The sequence below is a fragment of the Leptopilina heterotoma genome, unplaced genomic scaffold (genome assembly GCF_015476425.1).
Source record: "Leptopilina heterotoma isolate Lh14 unplaced genomic scaffold, ASM1547642v1 Lhet_262, whole genome shotgun sequence".
NCBI lineage: Eukaryota > Metazoa > Arthropoda > Insecta > Hymenoptera > Figitidae > Leptopilina > Leptopilina heterotoma.
The window spans coordinates 803,262-816,655 of record NW_025110972.1 but is presented as its reverse complement, the minus strand read 5'-3'; the positions used below and the strand labels follow the sequence as shown (position 1 = coordinate 816,655).

At 30.0% G+C, this 13,394-nt stretch overlaps 1 protein-coding gene across 1 annotated transcript in view; it reads left to right on the top strand.

The window, feature by feature from the left end:
• The first annotated feature begins 1,992 nt into the window (after positions 1-1,992).
• The window catches only part of LOC122503436 (L-lactate dehydrogenase A chain-like), a 208,507-nt gene continuing 197,105 nt past the window's right edge, over positions 1,993-13,394 (top strand). Inside the window, exon 1 of the mRNA XM_043613978.1 lies at positions 1,993-2,035. The gene's annotated coding sequence lies outside the window, so the exon portion shown is untranslated. The remainder of the gene's footprint in view (positions 2,036-13,394) is intronic.

Sequence of the window (13,394 nt, the reverse complement as noted above, 5' to 3'; positions counted from 1 at the left end):
TTAATAAATATGAATTACGCCGGTTAAAATATACTTCTATTTAGTCGAAGAATAATAATTTATGGTAAAAAAAATGTGCCACTAATTTGAAAAATAAATTTTTTTACATCAAAAAGTCCCCATTTCGTGAGATTTCCCCTTATATAAAATTTATAATAAATTAATTTATATTAATATAATTAAATAAAATTTATAATAATAACATTTTTTAATTATAGTTTGTTACAATAATAAATGATTTTTTGACAGTTATTACACGAATCAAAAAACAAGAGCCAAGTCGATTTACAATTTGAGTCAAACAAACATATTTGCTTGTCTCAAAAAGTACATGTGTGAATTTAAAAATGACGATCTCACTTGTCTACAGTCCGCGTTCGCGTCAAATTTATTTGTTAAATCGGTAAATCAAAGAAAAAAAATTATAAGTGTCGGTTAAATAAATATTAAATACATTGTGTTCATTGACTTACTGCATATTTATAATTTGTACCAGTGAGAAGAATATTTACAAAAAGGTTTTGTGAAGTTTTCAGTTTGTTGTTTCGAATAAATTTTTTTCTGAGTGCACGTATAAAAATCATAATTATAATATGTTTAATGTAATATTTCAAATGTTTTTTTATAATTAAGTAATTTTGTTTATATGAAGAAATACATATATAATATTTTACTTAATTGTTATTTGTTTTCCTCTAGTAATGTTTGGGTTTCCTAATTTAATGTTTTCTAGTATACATGTTATTGGTTAATTTATGATTTATTATATGTATAATTTTAAAATATCAATAATTATATAATAAATTATAAATTAGCCAATGATATGTGCTGGAAAGTATTAAGTTAGGAAATTCGGATATTGTTGGAGGAAGGTAAATAACAAAATTAAGTAAACAAAAATATTTATTTAAATGAACCAAATACGTTTACTAAAACTATTTATTTGAATCAAACAAATATTTTCTCTTGAAATAAACAAATTTTTTAGTTACATATATTAAATAAAATTTTTTAGTTAAGTGTAATAAGCATTTGGTTAATACAAATAAACGTATTGGAAGAAATTTTTTGGTTGAATCAAACAAATGTTTGGTTGACTGTATAGCAATGCATTTATTTGGTTGATTCAACCAAAATTTGGTTGTTTCGAACAAATTTTTTTCTGAGTGTATCTAATTATATTATCTAATTATATTACTTCATTTTCATTATTATACTACAACGGTATTTACATCTATACCGAACTTAAACTTTTGAAGCGCCAACCTTCATAATGTATCTGTTTTTATATGTTACAAATGTAACTCTTAGAATTAGGAAGTACGTAATGTACGAAAGGGCATGTCCCGTTATGTTATTAAATAAATTTTATTCACCTACAGGCTACCCAATTCGCGAATTGGTTATTTAATTTATCGAAAGATACTTACGATAAGTATTATTACAATCGTTAACAGGCAATTGTAAGTATTCATCTATATTTTATTAAAATTATATTTAATTAAAAAAATTGTTAAATTATTACAAACAAGAATTTTATTTTTTTTAGGAAACGTGATTATATTGCAGAGTACGTATATTAAGACTGCAAAGAACCGCTATTGAAATTAAATTTAAATGCTGCAAATCAAGCTGAAAATTTGTCGGAGAATAAACTAGTGACCCTAATTCCAATCGTAGAGCCGAATCCAAAAAAACCTGTAATAGGAATTGAACGTTCGGAAAAAAATATAAATCATTAAATAATGATTATACTAAGGTTTCCCATTTGGAAAAGATCAAATTGACAAAAGAACGGAAGAGGAAAAGTAATAAATCGAAACGAAAAGTTGTAAATACAGATACCGGATCAGACAGTAGTGAAAATTTAGAAAATGAAAATAATTTCGAAAAGCACGTTAAGAAAAGGAAATTTAGAAGAAACAATATAATCGACGACGAAGATGTTGATGGTGTTGTTCAGATTTATCAAAAGGAAAATGAGAAAATTAATAAAAAAAGAAATCGTCAAGAGTTCAAATCAGCGAAAACAAAGGTATCATATTTCAATTTTGATTTTTTTTCTTTTAAAACAATTTATTAAAACATATATATATATATATATATATATATATATATATATATATATATATATGTATATATATTTTTAATTAAGAATTTTCTAACAAAATAAGAATTTTTTAACTTTATTATTATTAAATTTTTTTCTTTTTCTTTTATATTTATAAGTTACTTTAGTATTTCCTTTTTTTTAAAAATGTTTTGCTGGAAAATAATAAAAAAATGAAATAAACTTCAAATTTTAATTTAATTTATTATTTTAAAATTTTTAAAAACTACTTTTTAAATTAATATAAATTAAATAATTCATAATTATCATTTTTAAGTAATATTATGTTATTTAATTTTTTCCACTACACAATAATAATTAGAATCTTATTATTTATTAACTCCTTAAACCGTACAACTTATTTTAATTCCTGACTTCTACCTAATATCATTCTCATTTGTAAAAATTTTATATATATATATATATATATATATTAGGGTGACCGTTATTTTGCGAAAGTTGGAATTTCTTAGTTCGCCGGGCAGAATTTGCTTTAGAATGTGAAAAAAATGAGCTATGCAAAAAAACAGCCCAATTGATCAATATTAACCCGTGCCACCGAAGGGTTAAAGTTTAAATGGGGTTTAACATAGGATTAGTGCACTTTTTTACATTTTGTATGAGAACTTTTTTTTTAATTAATCTTTTGCCTTGTCGACATATATATTTATGGTTTTGGATGTGCTGAACACGAATCAGATGTCAAAAAAAAGTTTTGACAGCTTCCAGCTGTCAAAAAAGCTGTCAATCTTTTTAAAATGACAGTTTTCGTGTGAATTTAGACAGTTTTTGTGTTTAGTTTAGTAAATCAAACAAAATTTTGCTCATATAAAAGTATTTTAAGAACAATAAAGTAAAACTAAATAGCAATATGTAATATTGACAGTTGATAGCTGTCAATTAAACTGTCAAACTTTTAAAAACGAGAGTTTTTGACAATTTTTATATTAAATTACTTAGATAAAAATATTTTCAGGGTATTGAGGTAAACCTTAATAGAATTATGTAAGTTTGACAGTTGACAACTGTCAATTAAGATGTCAAACTTTTAAAACGGAGACTTTTTACATTAAATTACTTGTATACAAGTGTTTTAAAGCACACTGAGGTTAATTATATTAGCAATATGAATTCTTCACAGTTGACAGCTGTCAATTAAGCTGACAGGCTTTTGAGAAGGAGCTTTTTTGTTATCGTATATAATCTTATAAGTTTAAGATATAAGTATATTAGCTTATAATAAGTTTATGTTTAAAAGATTGTGTGCTTAAAAACACTTGTATACAAGTAATTTAATGTAAAAAGTCTCCGTTTTAAAAGTTTGACATCTTAATTGACAGTTGTCAACTGTCAAACTTACATAATTCTATTAAGGTTTACCTCAATACTCTGAAAATATTTTTATCTAAGTAATTTAATATAAAAACTGTCAAAAACTCTCGTTTTTAAAAGTTTGACAGTTTAATTGACAGCTGTCAACTGTCAATATTACATATTGCTATTTAGTTTGACTTTATTGTTCTTAAAATACTTTTATATGAGCAAAATTTTGTTTGATTTACTAAACTAAACACAAAAACTGTCTAAATTCACACGAAAACTGTCATTTTAAAAAGATTGACATCCTATGTTAAACCCCATTTAAACTTTAACCCTTCGGTGGCACGGGTTAATATTGATCAATTGGGCTGTTTTTTTGCATAGCTCATTTTTTTCACATTCTAAAGCAAATTCTGCCCGGCGAACTAAGAAATTCCAACTTTCGCAAAATAACGGTCACCCTAATATATATATATATATATATATATATATATATATATATATATATATATATTAGACCTGTATTAGACCCTACGAAGGATTACCACAATACGAACCCTTGAACAATAGCCTTTGTAAATGAGGGACCCACGTAACAATATTTTTATTCTTCCTTTATCGCAAGGAAAACTATAGATAAAAGTATATATATATGTCGTAGGCAAATAGAAGAATCCGTCATTTAGCTAAACGCCTAGACAGTTAGCTTATCGGCGCAGAATAGACGAACGAGCTTCAATATTACTATCATTCGTCTATTCGCCTCAAGGGATCAGGCAATTATCTATCTGGGTAGGCATTTAGCTATTCGACAAACGCAGTTTAGGCCAATAGAAGAAAATTATATATTTAATGAAATTTTCATATATTGAAATATTGGAACACTTTATTTACAAGTTTTTCCATTGCTATAGGGTCAGACCAGCTCAACTGTGTTAAAAAAATTTAATTGATTTTCTAAAATATTAAAACTTTTATAAAAATCTGTAGTTCACAACAAAAAAAACACTTTCAACCGTTTTTTTGAAATTTAAAATGTTTGTTATTTTTTTATTAACAAAGTATTACAACATTTTAAAAAAATTAACTCAAAAGCCGTTTACAATAAATTAATAAAACTTACACTGATTACACAAAATTGTTCACTCTTTTAAAAGAAAATATTTGAATAATTATTAATTTAAAAATTCCGTTTGTGGTCGTTTTTATTTATTACATTTCCTAAATCCCTGCCCTCCACTCTGATAGACTGTTTTGCTGCTGCTCACAGTTATAATTAATTTAATTAGGAATAATAATAATTAGAAAGAATAGTAACAGAAAAATAATAATAATATAAATAATTTTAATAATAATAATTGTAATAAATTATAATCAATAAGTAGGGGAGACTGGGGTAAACCCGCTCACAGGGTAAACCCGCTCACTAGCGATTTTACGCCATGAACTCAACTTAAGATGAAGATATTGGTACTGTGAATAGTACTTGACATTCAACTTACATTAACCAACTTTCGTTTAGTTTCATGAACTCAACATAGAATCAGAGACGATCAAATGTTTTTAGAGGTGTCAGAAAAAAACGTATTTTGGATTTTTAAGTTTTTCGATCATTATTTTTGAGTCTTAATTTATCTGGCAAATTTTTTTTGTTGCTATTGGATGTCCTTCTTCGAAGTACATATATAGTTTTGTCTTATTTTAAAAAGATTTAATTAAATTTATTCTGAAATGTGAGGAATACACTCGGGGTAAAGTCGCTCACGTGAAGTCGGGGTAAAGCCGCTCACTTAGTTTTAAATTTAAAATTTAGAATAAAATAATTTCACGTATTATATTTCAACAATAACACAATTTCTGACTTATTAAAACCAAAATTGTAACTACATTTCACTTTCTCTTAATAAAATATAACACTATTTAAATCCATAGTTGTAATTCATGAAATCTATGTTCATTATTTATTAAACCAATTTGTTGTTTATAGAATTGTTTATAAAACTCATAAATTATCAATAATAATTCATACTTAAGACGGGAATAAGACGAACTTTAATATTTAAAAAATAAAACTCTTCCGTCTTGAAAAGATAAGGTGAGCGGGTTTACCCTGAAAAATTGTGATTTCGAAATTTGGTATATGTTTATTAAAAAGTTTCTCTAAGTAAAACTAAAAAATATAAATCAAAAACTCTTTTTAATTTTTTTAGTAGAAATCATAAGCTTTCAAATGATATAAATTAACTTGGATTTAGAGAATAATTTCCTAGATTTTAGCCGATCTGAAAAAAAGTGAGCGGGTTTACCCCAGTCTCCCCTATTTTAATTTTATAGCAATGGAAAAACTTGTAAATAAAGCGTTCCAATATTTCAATATATGAAAATTTCATTAAATATATAATTTTCTTCTATTGGCCTAAACTGCGTTTGTCGAATAGCTAAATGCCTAGCCAGATAGCTAATTGCCTGATCCCTTGAGGCGAATAGACGAATGATAGTAATATTGAAGCTCGTTCGTCTATTCGGCGCCGATAAGCTAACTGTCTAGGCGTTTAGCTAAATGACGGATTCTTCTATTTGCCTACGACATATGTATATACTTTTATAATTGAAACACAAAAGGTAACGTCTGGGTAGCGGCGCACAGTGGGACCAAACTGCAATTTACTATTCATATAATAGTCTAGAGCCTTCATTTTTTAACCGATTTTACTGAACTTTATTTTAAATGAAAGATTATTAAATTTGGAAGAGATTTGTCGAGGCCGAATTTTAAATTTTAATTTGTTTATATTTATATTTTTATTGCAAAGATTAACAAAAGCATTTATTTTTAAGAAAAAGTTATCTCCAGCCTCTATAATCGAATGGCACGTGCTAAAAACTTTTTAGAAACACACCTAGACTACTCTGTAAATTGTAAAAAATTTGTACAGCTAAATATTCGAATGTTATAAACAATTTATATTAACAAATAATTAAGTTTACAACAAATTGTTAATGTGAACAAACGCTTTGATAGATTTTGATAAAATTGTATACTTAAGGGTTTTTGGGGTCGCTGATCACGAATCCAATGTTGGTTTTTCAAAATTCAAAATGGCGGATCCAATATGGCGGATGCTTTTTTTGAAAATCGATATAATTATTTGTCTAAAAACTGTTACTCGGGTTTTTTTTGGGTCGCTGATTGCAAATATGACGTCACATTTTTAAGAATACAAAATCGCGTCGATAATATGATAAAAATCAAATTTAAATTATGTTTTATACGTTAATTTTTAAATTGATTTTATATACGTTTTTTAATAAAGGTTATAAAATTTACTGAAAATTTTTATAGTCTTGTTTTGACAATTTTATTCATTCACGGAGAGAAATTTATAGTAGTAGGTAACATAATTGTGGTAAGGGTGACCATCTTTAATGCTACGTATACAGACAGCTATCTAGATAGTCACCGTTACCATCAATATCATCAGGAGTAACATCTTGGTAGTACGGGGTAGCATAACTATATTTTTTTTAGCATCTGTGATGGTTGGCAGTAGCATAATGATAGTATCGTGTAACATCATCTTTTTAACATCAAAATCTGACTATCCATTTCTCTCAGTGTTTATACTTATTTTGATACTAAATAATATAAAAGTAATAATTCTTTACAAATTGTGATTAATTTGTACACTTTAAAGTATGTTTAAATCTATCAATATATATTAAATTTATTAGCAAATTTAAAAAATATTATTACTCTAAACCAGGGACCGTCACAGAAGAAAAGTATCGTGTCGCAGTACATAAATAGCCGAATCAATTAAATGACATATGGACAATCATATTATACAAAATTACAAAATAATATTGGGGGCCATCCATAAATTACATAAGATAATTTTTTTTTAATTTACCCCCCCCCCTCATGTTAGATATTTTACATACATTAGCGCCATTTTTTATTGTTCGTAAGAATTTGCAGACCCTCATACCCCCTAAATGTCTTACGTAATTTATGTAATTACATTACATTTAATAACTTAGGTAACTTAGTAACAAATTCAATATGGCGGACATGCGCAGAAGTGCCCCACACTTGGAAATGCGCAGTAGTGCAAATTAGTACTTATTGCTGCGCAGTAGCCTACCACTACACTTGGACATGCGCAGTAGTGTAACTTGGTATTTATTGCTGCGCAGTAGTCTAATCTAGTATAAATTGCTGCGCAATAGTGTAATTTTGTATTTATTGCTGCGCCGTATGTAGGTCTAATATACTGCACAGCAATAAATAGTAAATTGCACTATTGCGCAGCAATTAATACTAAACTAGACTATTGCGCATCAATTAATACTAAATTACATTACTGCGCATCAATTAATACTAAATTAGACTACTGCGCATCAATTAATTCTACATTACACTCCTGCGCATCAATTAATACTAAATTAGACTACTGCGCATGTCTAAGTGTGGTAGTACATTACTGCGCAGCAATAACTACTAAAGTAGACTACTGCGCAACAATCACTTCTAAATTGCACTTCTGCGCATGTCCGCTATATTGAATTTGTTACTAAGTTATTATATGTAATTAATGTTATTATATGTAATTTTGAATTTTGAAAAAATAACATTGGATTGGTAATCAGCGACCCCAAAAACCCTTAAGTATACAATTTCATCAAAATCTATCAAAGCGTTTGTGCACATTAACAATTTGTTGTAAACTTAATTATTTGTTAATATAAATTGTTTATAACATTCGATTATTTACCTGTACAAATTTTTTACAATTTACAGAGTAGTCTAGGTGTTTCTAAAAAGTTTTTAGCACGTGCCATTCGATTATAGATGCTGGAGATAATTTTTTCTTAAAAATAAATGCTTTTGTTAAAGTTTGCAATAAAAATATAAATATAAACAAATTGAAATTTAAAATTTAGCCTTGACAAATCTCTTCCAAATTTAATAATCTTTCATTTAAAACAAAGTTCAGTAAAATCGGTTAAAAATTAAGGCTCTAGACTATTATGAACAGTAAATTGCAGTTTTGTCCCACTGTGCGGCGCCAGTAACGCCGGCTCTGGTTTCTCTCTTTCTCTAAAGGCAATATAAATAAAAATGTCTCTCTTTACCTAATTTACATATCTACTCGTTTCATATTAAGGATTATTAAAAAACGCTTTTAACAAAAACGTTTTTATTATTATGTAACATTTTATTAATAAATAACGAAAAATATAATTGGAAATCGAAAATTAAAAGAAGACGTAATTGTCAATAATAATAAAGCAACGAAAGAAAAAAAGAAATCAAAACGTCTGTTTATGAACTATAAAAAAATAATGACATTTAATAAGTTGTAAAAAGGTTTTGTTCAGCTTGTACTTGCATAATTGAATTTCGTTAGGGAAATGAAAAGAGAGAATATATAATGTACTACTACTGTCGACGGGAAATGTCAATAAAAGACAACTTTTTCAGTTGTATGTGTAACCGAAAATTTTTACGATCTTTTTAAGACCACTTTTGCTCATAAAAAGTGTATATATGTACTATATACAAAATAAAAAGGGTTTTATTCAGATACGATCATTCCTGAGTACAAAGAAAAAAAAATTAAAACAGAAATTTGTCGATACAAAAAACGATGGTGACAGTTATATTGACACTTTTGCTGTTATATAAATGTGTATAAAAATCTGTTCTTTTTTAATTTTTTATCGATGATTGGAGATAAGAAGTAATACGAGAGGAAAGAGTGATACAATTTTTGTATTGAAAAAAAATTATTTTCAATACAATTTTATTGATAATTCGAATAAAATTTATTAATTGCATCAAATAATTTATTTGATAACTTGACTAGTTGTAGGTAAATATTTATTTATTTTTCACTGGAATATCCATTTTAAACTTTTTCAGTTTTCCACCGGAATATTTCCTCAATATTCCACAGGAATATCTCTATAGTTTCTCTCAATTTTTTTCTAAAAATAAAATATTCTATTTTGAACAAAATTATGAAAGTGATGTGTGACGTAGTGTTTGCTTTTTTATTTTTAAATTAATTAAAAATAATAAACAATTTTTGATAAATACCTATGTATATAGAATACACTTTTCAAATGTTCGCCCTCTGTTGGAAGCGTCATAGTATTAAAGTCATTGAACACTTTTCAAATGCTCGCCCTCTGTCAGAGGCGTCATAGCATTAAACTCATTGGCGCGAAATTCAAATTTAATAAAAGTAGAGAGCAAAATAAATAAATATAAATGTTTTTCATAGGGGAAAGAAAGCGAAATAAAGAAAATCGTCTGTCTAAAGAAAGAGAGAGAGAGGGTCTCTCCTTGCCAATGGCGCTCATCTTAAAATATAAGACCGGGCACGATCGTAAAATGTGCTTTCATCATGAATTACACCCCGTATAAATACATACAAGTATATATACCTATAATGTGCCATAAAGTCTTGCGTTGTATATCTAGTCGCGATATCATCTGGGTTAGGAGTGTATACACCGCAATACACCCCCAAGTGAAACAGAACGACCTTCCGAAGTGTCTTTTTTTTCCTTCTTCTTCTTTTCTTCTTCCTCTACTTCTTCTCTATACATGTACGATATAGAAACTTGAATAATATATCGAACACGGTCTGGAATTCGCATTACTCTTGATGTTACATACACTCGATAAGAGTAGAGAGAGAGAGAGAGAGAGAGAGAGAGAGAGAGAGAGAAAAGAGATATTCTTCCACAAACGTCAACTTGCACTCATTCAGCCAATAAGTCTTTTATTCTAAATCTAACTCTTGCAAGGAGTGCGTATTTTATCCTTCCCTCTATACACTTTGATTAATAGTTAGATGAGAATTCCCGATATCGACGCATTTTATTTCAGAGAAATTCCTCCTGTAGGTATATCTATTTTACTGAATTGTTATATATGAACATCAAGTAATGGCTGTTTGTGAACTTTAACCTTGTTAACATCTGATTGATAGAATAACAGTATAAGGCTGAAGTGTAAAAAATCTTTTTTTTCAATCCTAATTCTGGAAATTATTTCCTGACACTTGAAAATACTTTTAATTTTCGAAAAATCTTTTGCTTCCTCATAGAAGAAGTATTTTTATTTAAATAAATTTTTTTATTTATTATATTTAGAGGAGAGTCGGGCAAACCGGCCAGGTGTCAATATCTCCGAAATGGCGAAATTGTCAAAAGTGCTACAGTCAGGTCTCGCCAAGTGTCGTTTTCAGTAATTGTCACGACTCACAAAGTGTCATCGTTCGAGACCCGATAAGTGTCACTTTCCCCACTTTTCTGTACCCTCTTCATTGCTAAAAATCGACTTCGCCAGAGCCGGCTCACAGCATAAGCTCCCTGAACTCTCGAAAACCCATTTTCAATTTATATTATAAATTTAAAAAATTTATTAATTATTTATAATTATTTATTAAAAATTATAAATTTATAATAAATAAATTTAATTTAATTTATTTTAATAATGATAATAATAATTTAATATTTATAATAAATTAATTTAATTTAATTTTTTTTAATATTATTAATTAAGAAATATTTAGTTTTCGTTATGTAAAACTATTATATTAAATGTTAACCAATATTTTAGCAATCTTATTTTATTTTTAAAATTTAAAATTTAAAAAATTTTTTTTTTTTTTTTTAAATTTTTAAAATTTTTTACCTATAAATAATTAATATTTCAAATTTCGTAATGAACTTAAATACAAGTGATTGATACATGATTGATTTCATTGATGAGTTGGGAGAAGTGGGTTCGCTGCCAGACACGACTGGCATCATGGATATGTTCGGTAGACCTTGTCGTGGTGGCGGGGCTTTTCACTAAAGGGCAACTAAACAGCAAGAAAAAATGGATTCAGAAAATTCAGAGAAGGTACCCCATGTGAGCAGGCCGGAAACGGGAAATCTCACCATCGGTCCCAGGACTGATGCTCAAGTGCGCGCGGATTGTGGGGGCGCACAATTTCTTGCAGTACCACGTGTGATCGTGGAAAGGTTAGAACCACAGAACATCGTGGAAAAATAAAGAAGGAGAAAAGGAAGCGCGTCGAGCCTTCTGAGTGTGTCAAGTTGCAGTAGCGGAAAGACCGTACGCAGCGCTATCCACTCGGAAGTGGACGACGAGGCAATAGAAGAGAGTCGCGAGATATGCTTGCGGCTCAGAAAGGAGGAGGCGACTTGTCTCGACAAATTAGATTTGGAGGTCGCAAAGATGATGGAGTCTTGCGACATTCAGAGGGGTGTCAAGAAGACGGTAAAAGATGGACTTAAAGTCATCGAAGTCCTGCTGAAGGAAGCAAAAGCAAAGCATGTCGCGGCCGATGAGTCGGACGTCGATTTGGCATGCGTTCTGAGCGGTGCCGAGTGTAACCGCAAGGACCGTAAGGAAGAGAGAGAGCGTTCATATAGGCGTAATCTCAAAAGCATCATAAGAGATGCTCAGAAACGGAAGAGAGAGGGTGACAGTCCAGAAGAGACTCAAACCAAAACCGATAAGAGGAAGAAGGAGGAAGCTCCTCCAATGGAAACGGAAGTACCAGATCCAAAGATTCCTCAATTGGAAAGAATTGGGTCAAAAAGATCCACAGTTCTAATCCGAGTCGGTCAAGGATTGACGTATGCTGACGTTCTAGGTAAGCTTCGCAAAGAGGTTAACCCGGAGGACAGCCATACGAGAATAGTAGCAGCAAAAGCTACAAACAAGGGGGACCTTCTGATTAAGTTCAGAGGAGACTCCGACAAGGACGCTTTCACCGCCGAGGTCACCAAAGCGGTTGGAAGCATGGGTAAGGTGCAGTCATTGGATCGAAGAGTTACACTCGAGATCCGTGATTTGGATTGCCTTACCCAAGAAGCTGAGGTGCAACAAGTGTTGTCTGAAGCAATGGGTAAGCCAGGAAACAGGAGAGTGACGGTCTTAGGACCCAACCGCCGAGGGATGAAGCTCGCGGTTGTAGTCACCAATCTGGAAGAGGCGAACAGGCTGAAGAAATTGGGACACGTAAAAATTGGTTTTATGTGTTGCCCAATCAGAAGAAGAGTAATGGTCGTCCGGTGTCATCGATGCCTGGGATACGGCCATATTGGAGCCAAATGTCAGAAGGAGGACAGATCGGCTGCGTGCTTTAAGTGCGGTGAGGCCGGTCACAGGTTCTCCAACTGCAAAAAGAACGCAAGCTGCTTTTTGTGCACTGAAAAGTTTGGCAATAAGGTGTCAACCACCCATATTGCAGGCAGCGGAGGATGCGGAGTCTTCAGGTCGGCCCTTGAGGAGGCGAAAAAGACTCTTGCAAGGACTAAAAGTAAATGAGAAGTGTTAAAAGGAGCGAATAGTTTTTAATTGTTTATTTTATTTACTTTGATTATTTTTTGTAGTTTTTATACTGTCCTTTTTACATTTTATTTTTAATAGATTAATATTAAATATTAATCTATTAAACGGACATAAAAACAAATTTTGTTTTTATGTACGTTTACAATTTTATCTTTTAGCCTTTTAATCTTTTTAATGCTTTTTAACATTTGTTCCTTTATTCTTTGACATTGGAATGGTTTTTGATTTTAACTATTGACGCAGAAGAACCGCAGAGAGAGAACAGAGTCGCATGAGCGACAGAGTCGGAGCGCCACCCTCGAAGGCTAAAGTCTTGCGACAGTTCCGAGGGTGGATAAAGGGCTCCAAAAGAAGGGTTACGGGTTTTAGTGGGTCGGGGCTGGCAGTAGGTCGCCAGTTTATTAAATTTTATTATTTTACTTATTTTATCTTTCCTTTTCTTTTTTTTGTTATACCAACCCCACATAACCTTGGAATGCGGAGTTACTTCAAATGAACTTTTACCTCTTTTACAACGAATTCCAGGATTAAAACAATGTTCGTTAAATAATCTTAATAATTGGATAAATGTTGACGAAA